Source organism: Canis lupus, chromosome 25 (genome assembly GCF_011100685.1).
Source record: "Canis lupus familiaris isolate Mischka breed German Shepherd chromosome 25, alternate assembly UU_Cfam_GSD_1.0, whole genome shotgun sequence".
NCBI classification, from domain to species: Eukaryota; Metazoa; Chordata; class Mammalia; order Carnivora; family Canidae; genus Canis; species Canis lupus.
The window spans coordinates 39,811,761-39,833,544 of NC_049246.1; the positions used below are offsets into that span (position 1 = coordinate 39,811,761).

The window sequence follows — 21,784 nt, forward strand, 5'->3', positions numbered from 1 at the left end:
AAGACTGAGAGGAATGCAGCCGATTTGGAGACTGGGAATCTAGGTTTAGAGCCATAAGCAGGGGCTTGGCCCAAAGCATCGAGTTCATGAGACTGTGGAGGCCACAGTGCCCAGCAGCACAAAGAGGGCAAAGCAGAGCAAGCAGCAGTGACTTGTCTATAAACACAGTTGATGTGTCCCTGAAAACTCAAGAAAAATCTGGTCAGAGGTTTTGCAGGGAACATAAATCCTACTAAGTAGATGGGGACACTGAATCATGAAAACTTGGGTTTCAGTGGCAACATGGTCACATGTGACCCTCAGGCCAGATAGGCCTGGGAACATTTAGACTACATCTGAAATTCAGATGTGACTCAGTAGGAGAATACATTTCTTAGTAGATAAATAGTGAGGTTTGCTTAAACAGAAATGTGAGATAATAGATGTTTATATGAAGCCCTTACTCTAATAGATACAGATGGGTGCTTTTGTCTTTAAATAATAACCCGAGTTAGAACTGGATGCGGGATGAAAATATTCCTTATTACAACTCCCAGCTTTCTCTGAATTCAATTTAAAATCTTCTTGTCGTTCTTGCCTTTGTGCCCTCAACCATAATGAGCGTGTGCACACATAGCCCTCTGGTGTTTGACTTCATCATGCCCTGGGATTTCACATCCCACCTCCAACTGTCTAAATCCCCACCCCCAACCCACCTCCCTCCCTTGAGTGGTCAGGGGCACAGATCCAGAAAAACAAAATCACCTTGTCACAAGCCTTTCCTTGTTACCCTCATCCAGGGGCCACTTCTTCCTCTTTGAATTCCCATGATGTTTTATCTGTGCCTCTCCTGGGGCTTATCTCTTTCTGGCTTGTATTATAGTTGTTTACGTGTATTAGACATCATGGTCAAGAGGAAAGGACTGCTGGCTGTGGAGTCAGACCTGTCTGAGGATGGATCCCAGGTCCATCCTTCACTAGGTGGGTGGCCTTGGGAAAACACCGACTCTTGGAAGCCTCCCTTTTTTGGGGGGTGGGGTTGGTGGGTGCAAAATGTAAAAATCATATTCTCTCTCCGAATTGTTTTGAAGATTGGAGATAGCACACATAAAACACGGCACTTGGTAAAATACCAAGGGAGGTCGATCATCATCATTATTATCCTTATTTGTGAGGTTATTTTGGTTAATCCTTATGTCCCCTACTAAAATATTTATGCATCCATTGACTCAACAGATATTTACTGAAGACCGAGTGTGTGTCAGGCACTCGAGGTCCCCGAGGAGCCAAAGACAGAGAGTAGGCAGGATAAAGGCAGAAGATCAAGAAGCAAAGTGATAAATACCAAGATAATTTCAGATGAAGATGGCCCTGTGAAGGAACTAAAAATATTGAGGATCAAGCAAGAGAGGCAGGGGGATGAGCAAGGCCATCTGGGAGGGGAGCTTGGGCGGAGTGGTCTCCTGGTCAATGAGAGGGAAGCATCTATGAGAAGTTTTGAAGCCAGGGCATTTCAGAAGAGATGAGAATGGATGAGAAGGCTCCAGGCAGGGGAGTGAGGTGACAGGAGAGTGAGTGAAGGAGAGCCTGCTAGAGATCAGGTGGGCAGGGACAGGCAGGGGCCCTGGTCAGGAGCATGGATTTTCTCCCCAGCGTGATTGGGAACCTCCTAGAAGACACAGTTCACTGGCTTGTACTCGTGTGATATCTGCCATGGAGAGCTGTGACCCTGCAGCTGGCCCACAGATTTTTGTGAAAGGTATCAAGGAAGGGGGAAAGGAGGAAGACAAGGAAGGAGAGAGAGAGACAGAGAGCGGGAGAGAAGGCCCTAGGACACCCACACAGATGAATCTGATGGTTCTCTGCCCCCCTTATCGGGGGCTCAAGGACAGACCAGGCCGGCCTTGGGGGAGGTGGAGAAAACTTCATCCTCCTGTGAACATTTGGTGTCACACTGGTCTCTTTCCTGGGGTGGTCCCAGATGGCGGTGGGGGCGGGGGAGCCAGGAGGCCTTCAAGAAGAACAGGCTCCTGGCTGCCTCTGACTTGCGGGTCACAGATAACAACTGTCAGATGGTCGCACTGTGAAGCAATAAGCTTCCCTAAAACAAAGAGGGCCGGCCAAGCTCCAGAAAAGCTGCAGCCTGGACAAAACACACAAGCCTGGAAAAAATTAAAAGTTCATGAGCGACTGCACAAAGCACCTCGGGGAAAGGCAAGGGGTTAAACGTCAGCACACGATGTTCCCCAGCCCCTGAACACAGGGCAGAAAAACAATCGCACATCCTCGGTAAGGGGGGGGGGGGGGGGGGTGGAAAGAGAGCAGGAGAGAGACAAGTCAGTGCTCCCATGTGAGAACTAAAAATAATGCCTGGTGAGGTTGGCCCGGCCCTAAAATGGAGGGAAAGACAAGGGAGAGGCTGGAGAAGGGATGAGACAGGATCAGAGGAAGTGGGCCAGAGGCAGGGCCTGCTCAGGGCTGCCTGGCTGCTTTGTCGTGGCCAGGATGCTCCTTCCATGGTGGGGTCCCCCGATACCCCCCTCCGTGAGCGCATCGTGGCAGGGGGAACCTACCCTACACGTGAAGCAGAAGTGACAGCTTCCTCTTACATAGTTTTCTTCATGAATTTTGATCTTAAACATGAAAAGAGTTGACTCAAGCCAACCCCAGGGTGGGAAAGGGGCAGGCAAGGGGGCCAAATGGTGCCAGGGGCAGGTGGGGGGAGCATTTGCTAATAGACAAGCATCTCCAAAAGCATGCTACAGTTAGAACGAGACAGCAGCGTGTGGGTGAGCCAGAAGTGTGCGAGGGTGACACTTGGGGACCATATTTGAATCCAATGGAAAGGGGCCCGGGTTGGGGGAGGGTATCCAGTCCCGGCTTGTATCTTGAGAAGAACAATGCATTAGCTGGAAGGAAAGCTAGAACTGACTAACGTGTTTGTTGTTCTCATGCCCACTTGCCTCATGGGTGCCAGTCTTGGGCTCAGAAAGCTCTGCACGAGTGCATTTCTGAGAAGCGACGCGGTGATCGCAAAATTCTACCTGTGGCTCCATCATCAACTCTCCCTGGAGCACAGGCTTGCTTTATTTTTTTTTTTATTTTATTTTATTTTTTCCAGAAATGCAGAATAAAAACCAAGCAAGGAAGGCTCCTTGTGTCTAAGGCCTTTTAAACTTTACACATATGAGAAGATAGACCAAACCGTTTGGGCATGAAGGAAGAGCTATCTTCCAAAAGTTGTGAAAATGTTTAGAATCAAAATGACCATACAGGGTGTCAGCTATGGGCAAAGCCCCAGATGCGCTGGGTATGGCAGGAGTACCTGGCAATGCGTACCAAGCCTCTGAAGAGTAAATAGCATCGTCCCCACGTTATAATGGTGCAACTATGGCTCTGAGACGCTAAGTAATTTTCTCATGGTCTCTTAGCTAGGAAACAGGATTTCCTGGTTGACCTAGAACTATCTAATTCCAACACTGCAGCCCTTTCCTAGAATAAAAATTTATCTGTAACCACAAAAGGAAAAACTGAATGGCAGATTTCAACTGTGCGGTCATCTTTGTTGAAAATCTTTGGTCGTTGGTAACATTTTCACTGGGGGCTCAACATTTGTATGGAACACACACGGTGGGCATCATCTTCTTACTTGCGATACTAGAGTGTGCTTTCCTATGTTGAGTTTGTAATTTCCAAAGAGAAATGCTCTTTTTCAATTTTTGGCTGAGGGTTCCTTTGTGTCATGAAGATCAACTCCTTTGCTGGGGCACGGAAGAGTAAAAATAGATTTCCCGTTAGTAGCAACAAGTAGGAGTTGTTTGTCTGCCAGAAGGAAATTCTTTCATTCTTTTCCTGCTTCAGTTGTTCTTCTGCCAACAATTAAGCAAGGTTCATCATCGAGTGGGTCGGAGCCAACTTCACGAACGGGTGGCCTAGGTGGTCACCTACCACAATGACCTCAGAGATGTGAAGACAAGGATGTTGAACCCAGAAAAGATTTGAGAGCACCAACCAGGCAAGGACCGCCTCCCTCTCCAGCCCCCAAAAACAAAGGAGAGAAAACGTTCAGCTTTGATGAACTCAGAATCGAAATGATTCCGAAAATCTAGAAATTGATGTTATCATTAATTTAGCAAACATGCAAGAATTGTGTCATTGTCAAAGTAAAGTTTTATTTTAGTTACATGGAGGAGAAAGGGATCATCACACTCCTTTTCAAGGTTCAGTGCCTATAAAATATTAAATCTTCTTCAACTAAACCAAACAACCCCTATTAAGCATCTCCCCACATGGGTACCTAAAAATCCCACTGTTTGCCGAAGTGTTCTCTTCCTTCTAAGTATGTTTTCTTTTTTGGAGCCAAATGCCCTGGAACCAATACATTAATTTCATTTACCTCCAGAAAAAAATAGCTTATCAGTTGTTTTCTCCACTCCAGAAAGACCCCGGACCCCATGAAAACATTTGGCGATGGGAGGGGGAACCCAGCTTTGACCAATGTGTAGAGTCGAGGGGAAAAAGCCCCTGAGGGGAACTTTGCTGACCTAATATTTTTGCCCTAGGCCAGTCCCTAATTCTATACAACTTGCTAGGGCATCACAAAAACTGTAAAATTTTTGACTCCAAGGAACTATCTTTTTGATTCGAATCTTTGGTGAATCCACTAGAAATCACAGTCCCTTCTCCCCAGGTGGAGGGAAAAAAAAAAAAAAAAAAAAGAACACTGCCAACCCCATGAAAAACATTGCGTCAGATTTTAGCATTGACAAGTTTCTGAACCCCATGTTATGATTAAGTAACCCTCATATTTTATAAATAAAGAATCGGAGGGCCAGAGAGAAGCGCTTTGCCCAAAGTCACACAGGTATGGCAAGGGAAAGACAGGAACTGAAGTGTTCACACAGTCATTAAAAGAAATGCCCCCCCATCAGATTCCCATCTGTCAAACATTTCAGCAAACACAAATAGTAGGGTTACTCTATTCAGGAAGAAGTTTGTTTAGCTCAGCCAAACTCATTTTATTTTTCAACAGATGAAGTAAAGCAGATTCCGAAGTCTATACTTTTTTTCACATAGGGGCCATGGACCCCTGCTAACTGGAATAGTTGGTGTGGGGTGGGGGTGGGAGAGGGATGTAAAATTAAATGAACGATTCGAATTTAAACAGAAACATGCTGCTGGTGTAAAAAATAAGTTGGTTGTTTTGGACGCCTCATTAACATTTCCTCCTTGACTTGGGGTAGGGGGAAGGCGGAGGCTGTGTGTGTGTGTGTGTGTGTGTGTGTGGGCACATGTGAGTGGTGTGGTGTGCATATGTGTGTGCATTTGGCTGCCATCTTCTGTGACAAGCAGACTAGAAGCTGCATTTCACTTGGTGAGGAAAATCGCTTAATTAAGAATGGAGTTTTAGGAAGCTAATAAGAGAAAGCCAAGGAACACTTTCATCCTGACTCAACCAGAAACCCTCAAAAGCACCAGAGAAAGTTAGACTTGTTGGGGGGGGGGGGGGGTGATGCAGAGGGAGTGCAGGTTGTGTCTGAAGTATTGAACTGTAAATCAAAAACTTTCCACATGGCATTTTCTGACAATCTATGGTCATAAATGTAAACGAGGATTTCAAAGAACATGGATTTTTGTTCTTGTCTCCATGTCTTTCAATTATTAAATTTTAAAAACAAAGCTCTGGAGTTAACTGGAACGGAGTCAGGATTCTAGCTCTATACTTGCCCACTGAGTGGTCTAATCCACAAGTTCTTTCCCTAGGCTTTTGATTTTTTTACTCTCTCTCTCTCTTTTTTTTTTTTTTTTTTTAAGATTTCATTTATTTATTCATGAGAAACACACACACAGAGGCAGAGACATAGGCAGAGAGAGAAGCAGGCTCCATGCAGGGAGCCTGATGTGGGACTCGATCCTGGGACTCCAGGATCATGCCGCTAGGCCAAAGGCAGGCACCCAACCACTGAGCCACCTAGGCGTCCCAGATTTTTTACTCTCTAAAATGATGTTTTATATCTACAGAGTTTTTACTCTCTAAAATGATGTTTTATATCTACAAACCTTGGAGATGAAAGTTTACATGGGCACATGTAAAAGTGAGCTGGGGGCGTTACTTGGGTTTTCACTATATCTGATCCAGAAGTTGTAAATTCTGGGGCTAGAATCTGGGGACCTTCGCTCCTTGACTTTACCTGAGCATAAGGAGTTGCACCAGATGACCGATCAAGGACTCCATCTAGCAGCAACTCTTTGTGATTCTAGGATGCTTTCTGGTCTCTTCAAAAAGTCATGACTTCTTAAATCCATGCAGAAGCTTCACACACTTGCATACTGACTGGGACCCTGAAACAATCCCCCAAAACTGGCCAGGAGTTGGGGGGGGGGCATCAAGGAATTTAATCAACCTGGTATAAAATCAATTTTAAAATAAAGTCCCACTCAATGAGAGGGGGACTAAAATACAATTTCCTTATATATAAAACAAGCGGTCCAGATCTGAGATTACTTGAAATGGGAGCCCCAAGGAGGCAAGAACTAGGTCATTATGAGAGTATCTCTCACACATAGCACAGAAGAGATCCTCAATAATATTGTGGGTGTGGGACACCTGGGTGGCTCAGTGGTTGAGCGTCTGCCTTTGGCTCAGGTTGTGATCCTGGGGTCCTGGGATCAAGTCCCGCATCAGGCTCCCTGCAGGGAGCCTGCTTTTCCCTTTGTCTATGTCTCTACCTCTCTCTCTGTGTCTTTCATCAATAAATAAATAAATTATTTTAAAAAATAATATTCTGGGTGTGATAAATGAATAAATATTGATAGTCTATAATAATAATAAAAAAATACCCAAGAATTTGCCTTCCTAGCTAATGACTCAATTCATGACAGTGGCTCTTCTTTTTCTTTTTCAATCCAATAATCCTAAAATATCTTATCTTTGTCTTATAGCTTACCAGGTTTTATCTTCATGCTCTTGGCACTGATTTCCATTCTCAGCATGGCAGTTGATGACAAGTTAGAAAGGGAGACTAGAAAAGGACGCCTGTTTGTTGTCTCTGTGATGGGTTGAGGATACTACAATCTACTTTGAACTCCTTTTGTAATTTTTTGAGGAAGCTCAACCCTTCTTAGAAAAGGACAAACTTTAATTGGTTTCTCTTTCTTTCTTTCTTTCTTTCTTTCTTTCTTTCTTTCTTTCTTTCTTTCTTTCTTCTTTCTTTCTTCCTTTCTTTTTCTTGCTGTTAATCTAGAAATACCAAGAAAAAGTATTATCTTAGATTTGCTCTAATTCAACTCTCAATGCCTAACTATAAAAATACTTCAATGTTTGTAAATGAGATTTAAATAAGTCCTTTTGGTACCTCAGTGATCAACTGTACAGGGACTAATAAATAAACTCTGATACATTTGATCATAAACTCTGTCCAACAGCAATATAATGGTGGCCGCGGAGCTTCATGAAACTCTTTCAGCACACTGGTATGAATTTCAGAATCCCAGGGCACAAAACTTTGCCTCAGCCCAAATATCTCTCTTGAAAAACATCAGTCATAGGGAAGGATCAGCAAACATTTCCTATAAAGGCCGGATCGTGTTTTATTTGAGGGGCCATCTGGCCTTGGTCTCAACTACTCAGCTCTGCTGGGATAGTGTTGCAGGCAATACGTAAATGAATGAGCAGGACTGTGTTCCGATAAAACTTTATTTACACAAACAGGCAGCTGGCTGGATTTAGCTTACAGGCCACTGTTGTCTGATACCTGCCTGACTGATCACGGCATAGTGTGATATATGGTAATAAATCACTGAGATGCCCATCCAACCGTCTTTGTGTTATTTAAATAGTATTTTGTTTGTCTTGCGTTATGGAAATGACACGATCATCGTAAAAACTTATGGAAAAATAGAAAAGCTGAAACTAAAAGAATTTATAATGGGATATAATGCAATCAGACATACTACTTATTATTTGGGGATATTTTGTTTTATTTAGGATTTTGTTCTGTAGAATCAGGATAATGCTGTATAACACTATAAGTGCAAGGTTCCCTAATTCCTTGACTATTTATGCTCTTTCCTACCTAAGTTTAGGTCAATTTTACTAATTTCTAATTTATAGAGATTGCTTTTTCCAGAAGCAGTGAAGATCTCCAGCAATATTATTTCTTCTCTCACATTTATAACTAAACATGTGAGGCTTGAGATTTGGAGCAATACACATACAGAAGAGAGCAGAAAGGATAATGTCTGGTGAACACCAGCAACACATTCCTCTAAGGTCAGGGTATAAAATAACCCTGGAGAGCTGTGTGTTCCGGGGGAAACAATTGATTGCTAATACAGTCTCATGAGGTCTTTGTTAAAACCTACTTGGTACAAGCTCTTCAGGAAATTCTGTGTAGTTCATGTACAGTCCAAGCTTTGAGAAGCACTGTGGATTGGTGGGGTTCAGGACATGCAACCCCAAAACAGGACACCTTGTCATATTAAATATATTAAGCTGAAGAAGTTTAAGAAAACAGCAGAAGCAGGAAGATCACTCTGACCTTCTCCCCTGGACCAGGTCATAACACCCACAGAAAAAGAGCATACTTCTCTCCAAAGACAAAGGGGTGTCTGAGAAGGATCCAATAAGCAGGCTTTGCTGTTTCCCTGTGTAGTACCATAGCCTCATACTCCTTAACCCTTTTGCCTTCCTCCACAATTGCCCACTTTTCATCGAACCACGTCTAAATATCCTCATCTGTGGCTTTGGGTCTTCATATCCTTAGTAGAGCTCCCATGTCATGCAAACCTTGCACTGAATACGTTTGTATGCTCCCCCTCCTGTTAATCTGCCTTAGTTTAATTTCCAGACCTAGCCAGAGACCTGAAGAGTGGAGGAAAACTCTTTCCTCCTCTGCAGGGTCGATCAGAGAAGGGATTCCTGGACTGGAGGAGCTCCCACCATTCTTTGACTTCAGGTCTCATTCTTTGATTCCCTAGAGACTCAGACTTCCACCTCCTCAAGTTTTTCCTCTAGCCGATCTCGGTCATTTACCTAATCATCCATATCTCTAACAGAATTTAAGAAGTTCTGCTTTACTTCTGTTTACAGAGACAATATGTAAAACCTAATGTCTGAAAACACAGGGGTTTGGATTTTCTGTGCCTTTCACATTTCACCTGCTGCCCAGGTTTGTTCCTCAAATAAAGCTGAGTATTTCTCTTCTGATGCCAAAAAAGGAATATATTTATTAAGAAGAACAACTGGGAACCAGAAAGAGACTTTTGACACAAATAAGCCATGCTGGACACAAAGATAACAAACGGAAACAAACCTAAGAAGATCCTATTACTTCGTAGAGTGAAAGTTGTTAAGTTGGACAGGGCTTCACTTTTGGGCTCCTGTGAGATCATACTTGCTCAGCAAATTAGTAACACAAGGCAGCTGGAGCGATAAATGCTTTTTCATGTACAGAACTTAATTTTAGTGTAAGTACTTGGAACCCAGAGGCTTGCAGTGGCGTCGATGAGAATCCAGACTTGGCCAGCAAGCCACCCTCGCTGGAGAAGCTGCTCTATTGCCTCAGAGCTGGAGGCACAGACACGCCCCTTTTCACCTCTGCTTACACATCTGGGAACAGGGATTAAGACCTACCTCTGGGTCACTGGAAGGATGAAATGAGATAATTGATGTGAATCGTGGTAGCTAACCTAGAATGAGTGCAGAATAAATGTTGCTATTGTTTATAACAGAATTAGAGCGATAATCCTAAATTCTCAATTATTCATTCTCGCAGACCCTTTCTTGACATTCCACTTGATATAGTTTGTTTCTGTGCAAAAGGCAGATCAGACAATTCTGCTATAAATTGCACCATCAATTCGTTCCAATCAGATTGCCCTCAACTTGCTGCTGAATAGTGACGTCTACGTGTAATTTCAATAGCGGTTAGAGTGGCGTCTGCTGTGTGGTACCACTGGGAGGGACACATCAGTTGTTGTCATTGTTTTTCTTTTCAAAGTAGATGGGCACAGTCAAGATACAGTGAAGAGGAAATGATGACTTCAAGCATTTATCCAATCCTGTTCTGTGCTTCCTGTGAACAATGAAGATGTCATTTACAACGCTGGCCAGACGGAAGACTCCTCTAGCCTGGTGCTCCAAGAAAACTCAGGCTTCTTATTCTCCTTGAAGGATTAAGCTCATTAAAAAATTAAATTAAAAAGATTAATCCCCAATCTGTTTCCACAATGTTCAGTAATTTGAGTTTGCCCTAACGGTGTAAAACACAACGATCATCTACTTAAATTGTTTGAGCGAGAAAGCTCAGTTTGGGAGAAGGGGGGGTAAGTTGGCTCTTTCTATATTGGTAAAGTGGTTTCTTATTTTCTGAAATCTTCGGTGTCTGGGGGCACCTGGGTGGCTCAGTGATTGAGCGTCTGCCTTTGGCTCAGGTCGTGACCCCAGGGTTCTGGGATTGAGTCTCACATCAGGCTCCCCACGGGGAGCCTTCTTCTCCCTCTGTCTTGGTCTCTGCCTCTGTCTCTCATGAGTGAATAAGTAAAATATTTTTAAAAAATCTTTGGTGTCCTATCCCTTCTAGTGGTGAAATGATCCAGAAGGTTCCACTTGCACAGAAATCAGGATTTCCCAACTCGCCCACCACAAGTCGCCTGTTGAAACACACATTCCTAGACAGCTCCAGGGAATCAGCATTTCTAAGTGACTGGTAATCAGACAAGTTTGGGCAACACTTGTCCCCTGTGGTTCTCAGCCCTGACCCTGTACTGTCTCCTGGAGAGCGTAAAGAGCGGCGGTCCGTCCATAGCCATGACTGATGCTCGCCTCCAGCTCAAAGTGAACCAGCACCTCTGGACTTGGCTTGGCCACTGCGGTTTTTCCAAAGCTATCCAGATGATGGTAAGGTGTAGCCAGCGCGTCTCAGGCCCTGTCCTCACAACCCCTCAACGGCAATGTGCGTCTGAACAACCTCTTGGTGGGGGTGCCCTTGTGCCCACTGGAGGTTTGACAAGACTGTTCGCCGGCCTATCAACAGAACATCTATCTTCTCATCCCGAGAAGGACGGATTGTTGGTCCCCTCTCTCTCTTCCCATTCTACTACCACCACCAAAAGCAGCTTAAAATTTTTCCAGAGGTCTTTTTCTTTATCCTCTTGGCTGCTGAAAGCCAACCGAAGAGGGATAGGATTCAGCAAACCTCTCCATTCCAAAACCATTTATTAGAGTTTGTTAAGTGGTGTACACTGCTCTTACCCAAATGCCCCGCCCGGCAAACTTCGAGTTGGCCATTTCTGTTTCATGTCCCATAACCAAAAACATGAAGGATCACTAGCATTCACATCCGTGAATTCATTTAGACAGTTTTCTTTAATTAACGATGAAGACACTACAGTTCTAAGTACCAGAGACAGAATCAGGGGTGGGGTGGGGGTGGGGGGACCTGAAAATAAGCATAACACTATAAAGAAAACTCGGAAAAGTGAAACACTTCTAAATAAAAATATATACCTGGCCTGGTACCCATTACATATATACATAATACATATGTTATACACATATATACAATAAATGTTTTGGTAGCAATACAGACCATGCATTGGTCCTTTTGTACACAGATGAAGTAGCACCATGGGCAGCACCACCATCTTAAGATGATAAACCAAACCGCACATACATTAAATGAAAAAATATATATGTACTTAATTTGGCCCACCCTGCAGCCAAGAGGTGTAAGGAAAGAACTTTGTGAGAAAAATTGTTCTGGGAACGACATTCTTAAGCCAATAGCAAGGTTCTAAGATTCAACCAACAAACAAAACAAACAAAGCCAAAACAGCACTAAAGGGGTCTATACAAATACAGACAAGTTTTCCTGTTTACTGAATTTGTCCTATCATGTGACATACCAGGTTAACACTGGGGAAATTAACAACGTAAGCCAAGGGAGATTTAAATGCCAGGTGAATGGCAAAAATCCAAAAAAACCCCAGAGCTCTTGGTGGACACCACCAATGCCAAGTCATCAACGAACGATGAAAGGAAGACAAGTCTCCAGCTAAGTCATGTTTTCTAATCCTATTAGCTAATTGTAAGCTCTTTATTACTGATGAATTCCTTAAGAATAGGGTGAAACTCCGCCACTATCTTTCCACCTCCTCTCAGCACCTAACTGGATGCTCTGGTTACAAGCAGTGGGAAAACCAACATGCCATCTGACCCACACACATTCTCTACCCATGCTTAGGACACGGATGTACAGAGCTATGGTGGGACCTCCAAGATCTTATCTGGCTTGGCTTTGGAAATGATCAAAGGTACGAGTGTCTAACCCTTGGTGTTCTACTGACTACAAGAAGACTATTTTGCTCTCCAGAACTAAGCTCACAGACTGGAGGTCTTTCTCTTAGTTGGGCAAGGCCATTATTTCCTCACATCCCAAGAAGTACATGCTTCTTCCCCTAAAGTTTTTCAGCCACTTTTATGAATGCAGCATTACCTCCAACACACACACACACACACACACACACACACACACACACACACACACACGATGTCCTAGGAACACAAACTCCCCTATCAAGTTTTCACTGCAAGGGAGTGATTTCATTTGCGGATTCCATCCATTCTCCTTCGCATGCCTTCCAAAGGGTCCTCCTGTCTCTCCCGGATCAAGGTCTTAATTCCCCAGTGCCTCTCTGCGTGAGGGACTGACTCACAGAGCTTTGCCAAAGTACACAGAGCACTTCACATCTCTCCCATTTTTCATGGCTCTATTGTCAGTGGATGATGAGCTCCCCTCCCATTTTTTAACCACCTGCAGTAAATAAAGTTTTCAAATACCTGGCATATTGCATTCAGGATGCAAGATGGAACAAAACAGGGCTTCAGTATCATAAATTACTGTTTCTTACAGTATAGTAAGACTGTTTCTTAATACTTTAAATGTTTCAAATTTAAAGCTAGAAGACAATGGGGGGAAAAAGATTAAAAAATCTCTATTTTTGGCTAGATGATTTTTAGTAAACCCATTTTTGCAGGCAACCTAGATTAGTTAAGAGTCCCTGACCTTTGAAAGTTAGCAAGAAATAGCCACAAACGTAACATCAGTACCAAATTGTCATTATTGACTCACATGGTTGATCATTAATGGATTCTCTTCACTTCTAGCTGGTTCTAGGACCTTTTTTTTTCTTTTTTCTTTTTTTTTTTTCCGCCCAGAATGAAGATATCATCAAAGTCATGAACTATATTTGTTCTTTCCACAAAGGAGAATTTTAAAACTCTGCCTAGGTCTCTAAGAAAGAACACTATAAAAGGTTGGTCTCATGAGGAAAAAGCCACTAACTTATAGGTTAACCAGAGGCCACTAGAAGCCCCATTAATGTAATTCCTTGGCTGGCCTACAAATACTTGGAAATGGATAAAAGCCAGCTTTCAATAGGAACTGAACACAAGGATTTAGCAGCTGATGTTGCTCAAGGTCAACCCCTCTGTAGTCAAAGCATGAGGTTTTTTTTGCCTTAAATGCCTGCAACTTCCAGTTTTAAATTGGTGAAGTTCGATACCACCATGAAACCCAAATCAGGGACCGCTAGAAGCAGCTTAAATAAAAATTTCTACCTTTCTGCTACTTGACTCAAAACATCAGAGAAATTAACCAAGAGATGGCTTTTCCAGTCTGTTCATTTCTGCTCTCACCCAAAACATGTTAATACTCCACACGCAGAGGTATCTTGGTAATACATATTCCAAGTATAGTTTTCTTGAGAAATAATAACCAGCTTTACAGGAAAACGGTTTGGGCTGACTTTGCTCATTGATGTCTAACCACTTATATCTTCAATGGAAGAAAGCATGACAGCTTGCTTTCTTCTTACCCTAGCAGGAGTAGGAGTCAGAAGACTTGAAAACATTTAAATTAGTTTGACCGAGGAAGTCTTTTTTATAAAAGTATAAAAAAAATTTCATAGCAGATTTTTAAAATCGGTAGTGTTCTCTCCTCATAGGAAATGATGTAATTCAGCAAGTTCCTTGAAAACAATGGATTCTTATGACTACAGACCTATTCATCTTAGAAATTGATGAGCATGCAAATGATTAGAATCTGCAACAATGAACATCGTACAACAATCTGTGAGGTACATGCCATCCGGTTGAATTAACAGTAACACAGGCCTCAGCAGCGTGAGGGGTTCCATTTAGCTCCACTCCCTTTTGAGTAGAGTAGGGGTCCCCCCGATTGGTTGAATGAGGGGCAGCAGCCTCTGCAATGGCCCCCGACCCTGGCCCCTTCCTTGTTGCCCCTCCCCAACCCAGGGAGCTCAACCTATCAGAGAAATGAAATGTTGTTCCTCTCAACAGTGGGGGTGGAAATTTCTGATAGAGAGTTTACACGGACTCTGAGGGAGCCTGACCTTGGCATTAATTCACTTAACCTTTAGGAAGTTTCCTGGCAAAAAAAGATTTAAAAACACTGTAGGCAGTATCTTTTAAGTGTGTCCACTGCCTTTTCTTTTTCACAAGGAAAAACTGCAAGATGTGTGTACTTTCCAAACAAGAGGAGGATTAACATCTTCACTGCTGGCTAGATGTTTCCATAGCCGGTCATTATGTTTTGACATGCTCTCTGTACACTGGGTTTTATTAACTAATCACTAAGAGGCCAGCACCGACCAGGGCAAATGGGACCAACTACATTCAGTCAAATATTGTAACACGGGATGTTCTCAGAAAATAAGAGATAAGGGTCTTGCGGAAAGTGACATGTAGCCCTGGTCATGATAAAAACCATTCTTCTGGAATTTTAACTTCTGCTTGGAAATTAGAGACAAGTACTCACTTGCCTTACCACCTTTCTCGAAACAATGCCAGAAATAAATAAAATATCCTAATGTGTGCACGGAAAAAAACTGGTAGCCATGGAGCAGGAAGCTTACAAAAGTGGGGGGAGGGGGAGAAGAAAAGATCAACAGTCTCTAGTTTATTATGAATAGAAAGAAATTTCCAGAATTTACAAACACCCACATTGTTCATTCCAAAGAGAGCTTTTGATTTAAAGGGATCACCCAAGTCTCCTCCTCTTTACAGTATATACAATGGAAGACTTTGATTTCATTTGCCTGTAATTTTGCTTCCATTCAATTGCCAATTTTAAGCTGACACTTGAAAATACCCAGTAGAATATATCTTTCTTCAGTTTAATTAACGTGGCCTATTGCCTTACAGGAAAAATACAAAATTAAGATCAATTCTTGTAAGGATCTCAGCTCAACATCAGGGCTATATTACAAGAGATAGTATCCGCAAATATAACTATACAATTGAGAACCATCTAATGGCACTATGATTCTTATTATATTATTTTTCTGAATTACAACCTTAAAACAAGGATCGTACCCTATTCTACTCTTGTTAGCCTTGTTTTAAGTATTTGCTCCACTCTTTACAACAGAACATTGTATACCTCAGTTCCACATCCAAAAAAAAGATGTGCTGTAAGAAAAGTTACATTTTAATTAAAAAAATTACACATATAAATCAAAACCTATGTTAAATATTTAATACTCTCTCCACCCAACGCGAACAGTTCTGTAGGAAATAATTTACAACGATGCTTTGTCGTACACAGTTTCAGCAGCAGATGAAATGGATCTTGCAAATGCAATGAGAGTAAACCCATTCTCTCGTGGCATGGTGGTGGGCACATCAGCTCACGTGGCCAGCTAAGTCCTTAAGGTTGAAGATGAAGTTTATGCAGACTCATTGTTCTGGTGTCACAGTGCTTTTTTGCTTGGCACAATATAGTACGTGCAGTTCAGTCAAGGAACTCCTGAGGATTGTAGAAAGTAAACAAACTGAAATGGATGCATCGTACCATCTACTGAGGAGAAAGATGTGAGGTCCTGGTTGTGAATCATGAAATATTCAGAGTCTGGGTACCCATGAGTAAAGGGAGGATTTGCTGAGGTCATTCAGGTCTTCATTCTGAAAAGGAAAACGAAAGGGTTCATCACCACAGGCTTCTCAAAATGCATGCTCCATCAGTTTCTGAGGTTTTTTTTTTTTTTCTTTAAAAAAGAGGCAATATCAGATAAGCGGAAGTTACGGGCACAAACAGTACTGTGTACTTAAATAAAATCAACAAACTGTATTTAACTTTTCCCCCCTTTCAAAATGCAAGAGTCTAAAGCAAATATAAACCCAAAATAGTCAATATTAAATCAGTCAACAGATCGATGTGATTTGGAGGTTTCAGAGTTCAGTAACACAAACACGCAAAATACTTTGATGTTCTTAGGATCAAAACAAAAATGTAAGTTATAGTTGTCATGTAAAGAGGACTGTAAAATCTGGTAAGCAGGTTATGGTCAGGCTACGCTTCAACTTCTTTTGGTTTAAAGTCAACTGCAGGTTTTAGAATTTGAAGTCGCGAGCCCCAATATTACAAAATCTGAAATCAGTTTGTAACGTGACGTTGCTTGACATGAGGATTTTTGATGCAAAAGGAGGCCCAGGTGAAACAGACGTAGTTAATCATTAAATTAAAAAAGAAAGGGATTCTGATTTAGATCTAATAGAAATGTTATTCTGGCAGAAGCACATTGCTTCTATGTGATTCCAGAAAGCAGACCTCATGGGGCATTACCCATTCCCTTGCAAAGAGGAGACACCTTTTTCAACCTCAGCCCTCTTTTGCTCTCTAGCATTAACATCAGACAGTCCTTCCGAGGCCCACATTTTTCATGCATTCCAAAGTTATCTATAAAATACCAGTACTTACAGAATGTCCTGAACAGTATGTGGCACAGAGTAGATAATAAATATTGCCAAACGGGTAACTGGTTGCACTAAACACTATGGGGAACGTGAAGCTGAATTGTGCTACAGGCCCTGCTTTCTAGAAAGTCGGGCAAGGAAGGTAAGCTCCGTTCATGAACAGAGAATGCAAAGGAAAAAGGGAGTAAATCCCACGGCAGATGGACAGGAAAAGATGCTTTCACTGCAGGGAGGGAGGGAAGGATGCTTCTAGCTGGGAAGAGAAAGGAAATACCTCACTGACACATTCACCTTGGTCTGGAAGAAAAGGAATAGTTTGGGGATATGGAAATGGGATCGCATCTTTGTTGCATCAGGGTTGCATCCCCAGAGCCGAGCACAAGGGCTAGTGCATAGTTAAGTACTCACTAAATATAAGTGGAAGGAATCAAAGGGACACAAGCCCAGTTCCCATAAAACAAGGCCCGGGGAAGAAGGATGGCCAAAGGCAGACCAAGCGAAAGGGTTGTGTTGGGTTGTTGGGTTGGGTCCCAAGGTATGTGAAAAGGGGTCGAAGAAGGTAAATCTGCAAATATAGCTGGGACAGAGGGTGAAGAATCTCAAATGAAAGGCTCAGGTATCTTTATCTAAGGACAGGGACAACAGGACATGTTTCATGATGCGCCCAGATGTAGTAGATACAGTAGTCATAACCCACACCAGCCACAAGGAAAGGAACAGACTCTACAATTCATCCAATGGACATGCTGACCAACATAACTGTTTTCCTCTCTCTTCTCTTGAAGGAGAATATGGCTGGGACAAGTCACCATTCACTATTTGGATTTCAGGTAAGCTGAAATTTACTGAACGTGGACTCTAGTTTTATGAGATTTCTGTTGCTGTTTTTATAATATGGACTCCACCCCTAAAACAGGTAAACAGTCTGTTTTTCTATATACAAGTAAAGACTTTCCATGGAGACACCAATGTTCAAACACAAAAGGACCCCAGGCTTATTTATCCCTTTGATTGCCAGAGAAACAGGACTTACTTCGCGTGGCTCCTACGAGTGAAAGGAAAACCCATCCCTTCAAAAACCCGGGAGACCGTTCTCCAGATCTCTTGTTTACTTTCAAGTTTCTCCTGAACTCACACTGCAATCTATCAGAATGTTCCTACAAGAATATCTAGACACCGCTTAGCACGGCTTCACAGCTCTGGTCCTAAAATGAAGTGGGAAGGCCACACTTTTATTAAAACACTTGCAACAAACAAACGAACTGCTTGCTCATTTATAGGAAATGGGGGAGGGAGTGGGGGGAGCAAAGGGCACACGGTCTGCTTTTCATTTTACACCTGGCTCACATCCAGAACAGGCTGAATGAAGAGCTCTGCCCAGGAATAAACTGCATCCAGTTTTGTTGTCACATGTGACAACCTGCACGGATGCAGTGGGGGGCAGAGATCGGGGGCCTCCCTGAGGAGGGAAAACACTCTGGCTTCGCCAGATGCTGAAGTCTATTGCTTTGGGCCACGCTGAACCCCTCCCTGTAATTTCCCACAAGTATGTATGTTCAAAGAGCAGGAAATAAAAGGATCCATCAATTGCACCATAAACTTGCCCTCTAAAGTCTCAGCACTCTACATTTCAAAGTCCTTTATCATAAACCCTGATCAGCACATGTCTCAGGCACTAATGCTTACCTACTGGTGCCATCACCTTGGGGATCTCTGAAAAAGTGAAAACAAGGAATGAGGGAGGTTATGCTGACGGGGAGGGGCTGGGTACAGACCCGATAAACAGGCCGCAGAGGCCCGGAAAACCTTCAAGGGAAAGTCTGAAGTTCACATCTGTTTATCTTTGTTCAAGGGTGTGAGAGTGTGTGTGTGTGTGTGTGTGTGTGTTTGTACGTGTGTCTGTGTTTCTGTGTGTACGTACAGAAAATTTAGCTCCTGAGCCAATGGTACAGATATTTAACAGCCATCCCTGAGTGAGACTGGTCCTTCACTGCAGCCACTTTGAGGTCTGCACAGCTATGCCAATCATGCAGCCATTGTTGGAAGCATTTCTGGAATGCTTCCTCAAGTTCTCATTTCTTTCTGGCGATGGCCTTCTCAGCCTTGGGCATATTCTTTGGAATGGTCTCTAGAGCAGCCAGTCTCAGCCCTCTGAGGGCACCTTTGATCCTTGGGGATGGCCAAAAAGCCTTGAGAGCCAAATATGGTGAAAGAAGGGGCTGATCAAGCCAGGTAACGGTTCCCCAGTGAGGCCTTATGGAAAGCCAAAGACCCCAAAACTAAAGTTCCCAAAACACAGCTGTTCACAATTGCCCTGCTGAGTTTTGATGGAAATGAACCCTGAGGACATTATAGACAGACCTCAGTGGATGTTCATGGGACTAAAGTTCATTTGCCTTGATCCCAGCCTCTCCAGAACTGCAGTCAAGAAGGGTGATCTTCACCAAAGCAACTCACTTGAAGAAAGGCCAACATGTATATCAGACATTTTGAGAGCATGTTTTTAAAAAACCAATACCCGTACTGGGCTCCCACAGTCAGTCAATTCAAGAAATATCTGTGACAAATGAGAAGGCAGTGATAAGGACTGTAACAAGCACTACAAGGGAAGACACCGGTATAGGTATGTTCGATGCTCTTTATATATACAACCCGGACTGACTCACACCAACCATAGGAGGCAAATATTTCAACGATGTTTTACAAATACAAATACAAAAACTCATTTGTAACACCCATGAAGTGGAAACAAAAGAAGCAAAATATTTCCTCGGATTAGAGCTGGGCAAATATCAAATGGTGATGTTCCTAGGATACATCCTCTCTGGTTACCTCACTGGGGAGTAACTCCTGGACCCAGAAAGACGCTGCACCTGTCACGAGATTTAGCAGCAGGAAATTACTTTTTGACAAAATTTCATCACCACACCAGCATCTCTTGTCCCCTTCCGTGTGTCTTCGTGTAAGATAAAACCCACCTAATCCTATTGCCAGTAATGAAAAATGTAATTTTTAAAGCATTATCAAATAAGTCAACACTTGGGCGATGCTACTTGAGACCTATGGATTACTGCATTATTGCATCCAATAGGAATTTACATCTTCTGGCCTCGACCCACTTAAACTATGCCTACGGAGAGCTGAAAAACAGAGAAAGCTTCTGCTCCCTTTCACACTCAGCCTATTGACCAGGCTGCGCTATAAAGCAGCTGAGAACAGCATAAGGTTATGATATGTGTACAATGAAGGATCCATATCCTTTCAACAATGAAGTTTTGGCCCAACCCATCGACTAACATATTTATCTTGTATTCAAATGGCTCGAAACCTGCCAATTTGTTGAGTCAAGTGCAACACAGTTATAAATACCTAGTCAAACCATTACCAGCAGTTTCTACTTCTACTAAGGAAACAGGAGTGAAATAGAAGTTCCTTGGCTATTTTCATATACCAAAATGTAGCCAGAAAGTAACTCTTCCTCACCCGACTATGATTGAAAAAAAAAAAAAAAAAATGACTATCGTAATGACTTTTCTTCAATGGAGACCATTGTTTGAAATCTTATATTGTAGATTCAACTAGAAAAATTTGTATAAATAAATTCCTCCACTTAAAGAAATGTGTCAAAACAGCACATTTCTCTTTCACTTAAAATAAACAGCTGTGAGTCAAAAAAAAAATTCTTGACTATAATATAGAAATTTTATGCACCACAGGAAAATGTAAAGAAGGAATAAACATTTCTTGAATTCTTGTCACCCAGGGAAAGCCACGATTCAGCTGTGGTTCTAAATCCACTATTTGCTTAAAGGACTTAAACTTTTAAAATTCTGCATTCGATATCACAAATGTTTCAATAGGACAGGAAAATCACATTTCCATCATATTTAGATTTTTTTCCCATTCTTAAAATAACTGTGATGAGAAGATATTTGAAATGCTAACCAACTGTTTTCTTTTTAAGATTTTATTTATTTATTCATGAGAGACACAGAGAGAGAGGCAGAGACACAGGCAGAGGGAGAAGCAGGCTCCCTGCAGGGAACCTGATGTGGGACTCGATCCCAGGACCCTGGGATCACGCCCTGAGCCAAAGGCAGACGCTCAACCACTGAGCCACCCAGATGTCCCTCTTAACCAACTTTTAAACCTTCTTGGTATGCTGTCCCTTTCCCTCCTTCCAATTCATGATTTTGGGGAGGAATATGGCAGTTTGAAAGTAGAAAAAGCCTCTGGCTTGGCTTTGATGTCCAAAAGTCCAAGTCCTTCAGGAAATGGCACAGGCCGAGCAGTTAGAAGAACAGGGGTGAGGATTCCTCCCAGAAGAGAAACCAGTTCCCTTTGGCTGGAAATAAAGAGCGAAATGGTGGGTGTGGTGTGGAGCTCCACACCCAGCAGGATGCTGAACGTAGCACCTGCGACCCCTCTCTCAAGCTTGTCTTCCCAAGCCTGTTGATTTCTCATTTGACACAATTATATTCAACTGCACACCACTACCATGACCACAATTCATTTCTTTAGCCACCTGGTTGATGCTGATGCAATAATTCACACTACCACTCAGAGAAGATCAAGTCTTCCAGAATGCATACACATTAATAAGGCACCTTATAAAACACTGCAAAAGTATCCTGGTTTTAAGCCTACCTGATTCTGCCAAACAGGCCAGTAAATTGAAAAAAACAAAAACAAAACAAAACAAAACAAAAAACAGGAAAACAACCCCTATCAGTGTTACACAGACTCATAGTTCTGGGAGTGTATAGGGGCGCTGCCTTTTAACATCCACACTACTCCATCTCCGATGGACAAAGGAGGCCACTGTTCCATTTGATGGGCTGTGAAACCCTTATTAGAGAAATTTCCTGGCTTAGAATTTGGTTCTACCAACTAGGGTGGTGGATGGAAGCATTTAGGGAGGACCCAGAATTATCAGCCCTGTCCTGTTGTCCTGTTAGCTATGGTAATCACCCAAGCGAAAAGAGAAGAAAAGCTAATTCTGGAGGACTTCAAGTTCGGGACACAGGG

At 42.6% G+C, this 21,784-nt stretch overlaps 1 protein-coding gene and 1 long non-coding RNA gene across 2 annotated transcripts in view; one reads left to right on the forward strand and one right to left on the reverse strand.

The window, feature by feature from the left end:
• Nucleotides 1-14,939: 14,939 nt before the first annotated feature.
• Nucleotides 14,940-21,784, reverse strand: part of IRS1 (insulin receptor substrate 1) — a 59,992-nt gene continuing 53,147 nt past the window's right edge. Inside the window, exon 2 of the mRNA XM_038573977.1 lies at nucleotides 14,940-15,964. The gene's annotated coding sequence lies outside the window, so the exon portion shown is untranslated. The remainder of the gene's footprint in view (nucleotides 15,965-21,784) is intronic.
• LOC119865953 lies at nucleotides 16,822-18,001 on the forward strand. The gene is made up of 3 exons (XR_005378755.1): nucleotides 16,822-16,898; nucleotides 17,542-17,586; nucleotides 17,775-18,001. It is a non-coding gene; the product is annotated as an uncharacterized LOC119865953 (long non-coding RNA).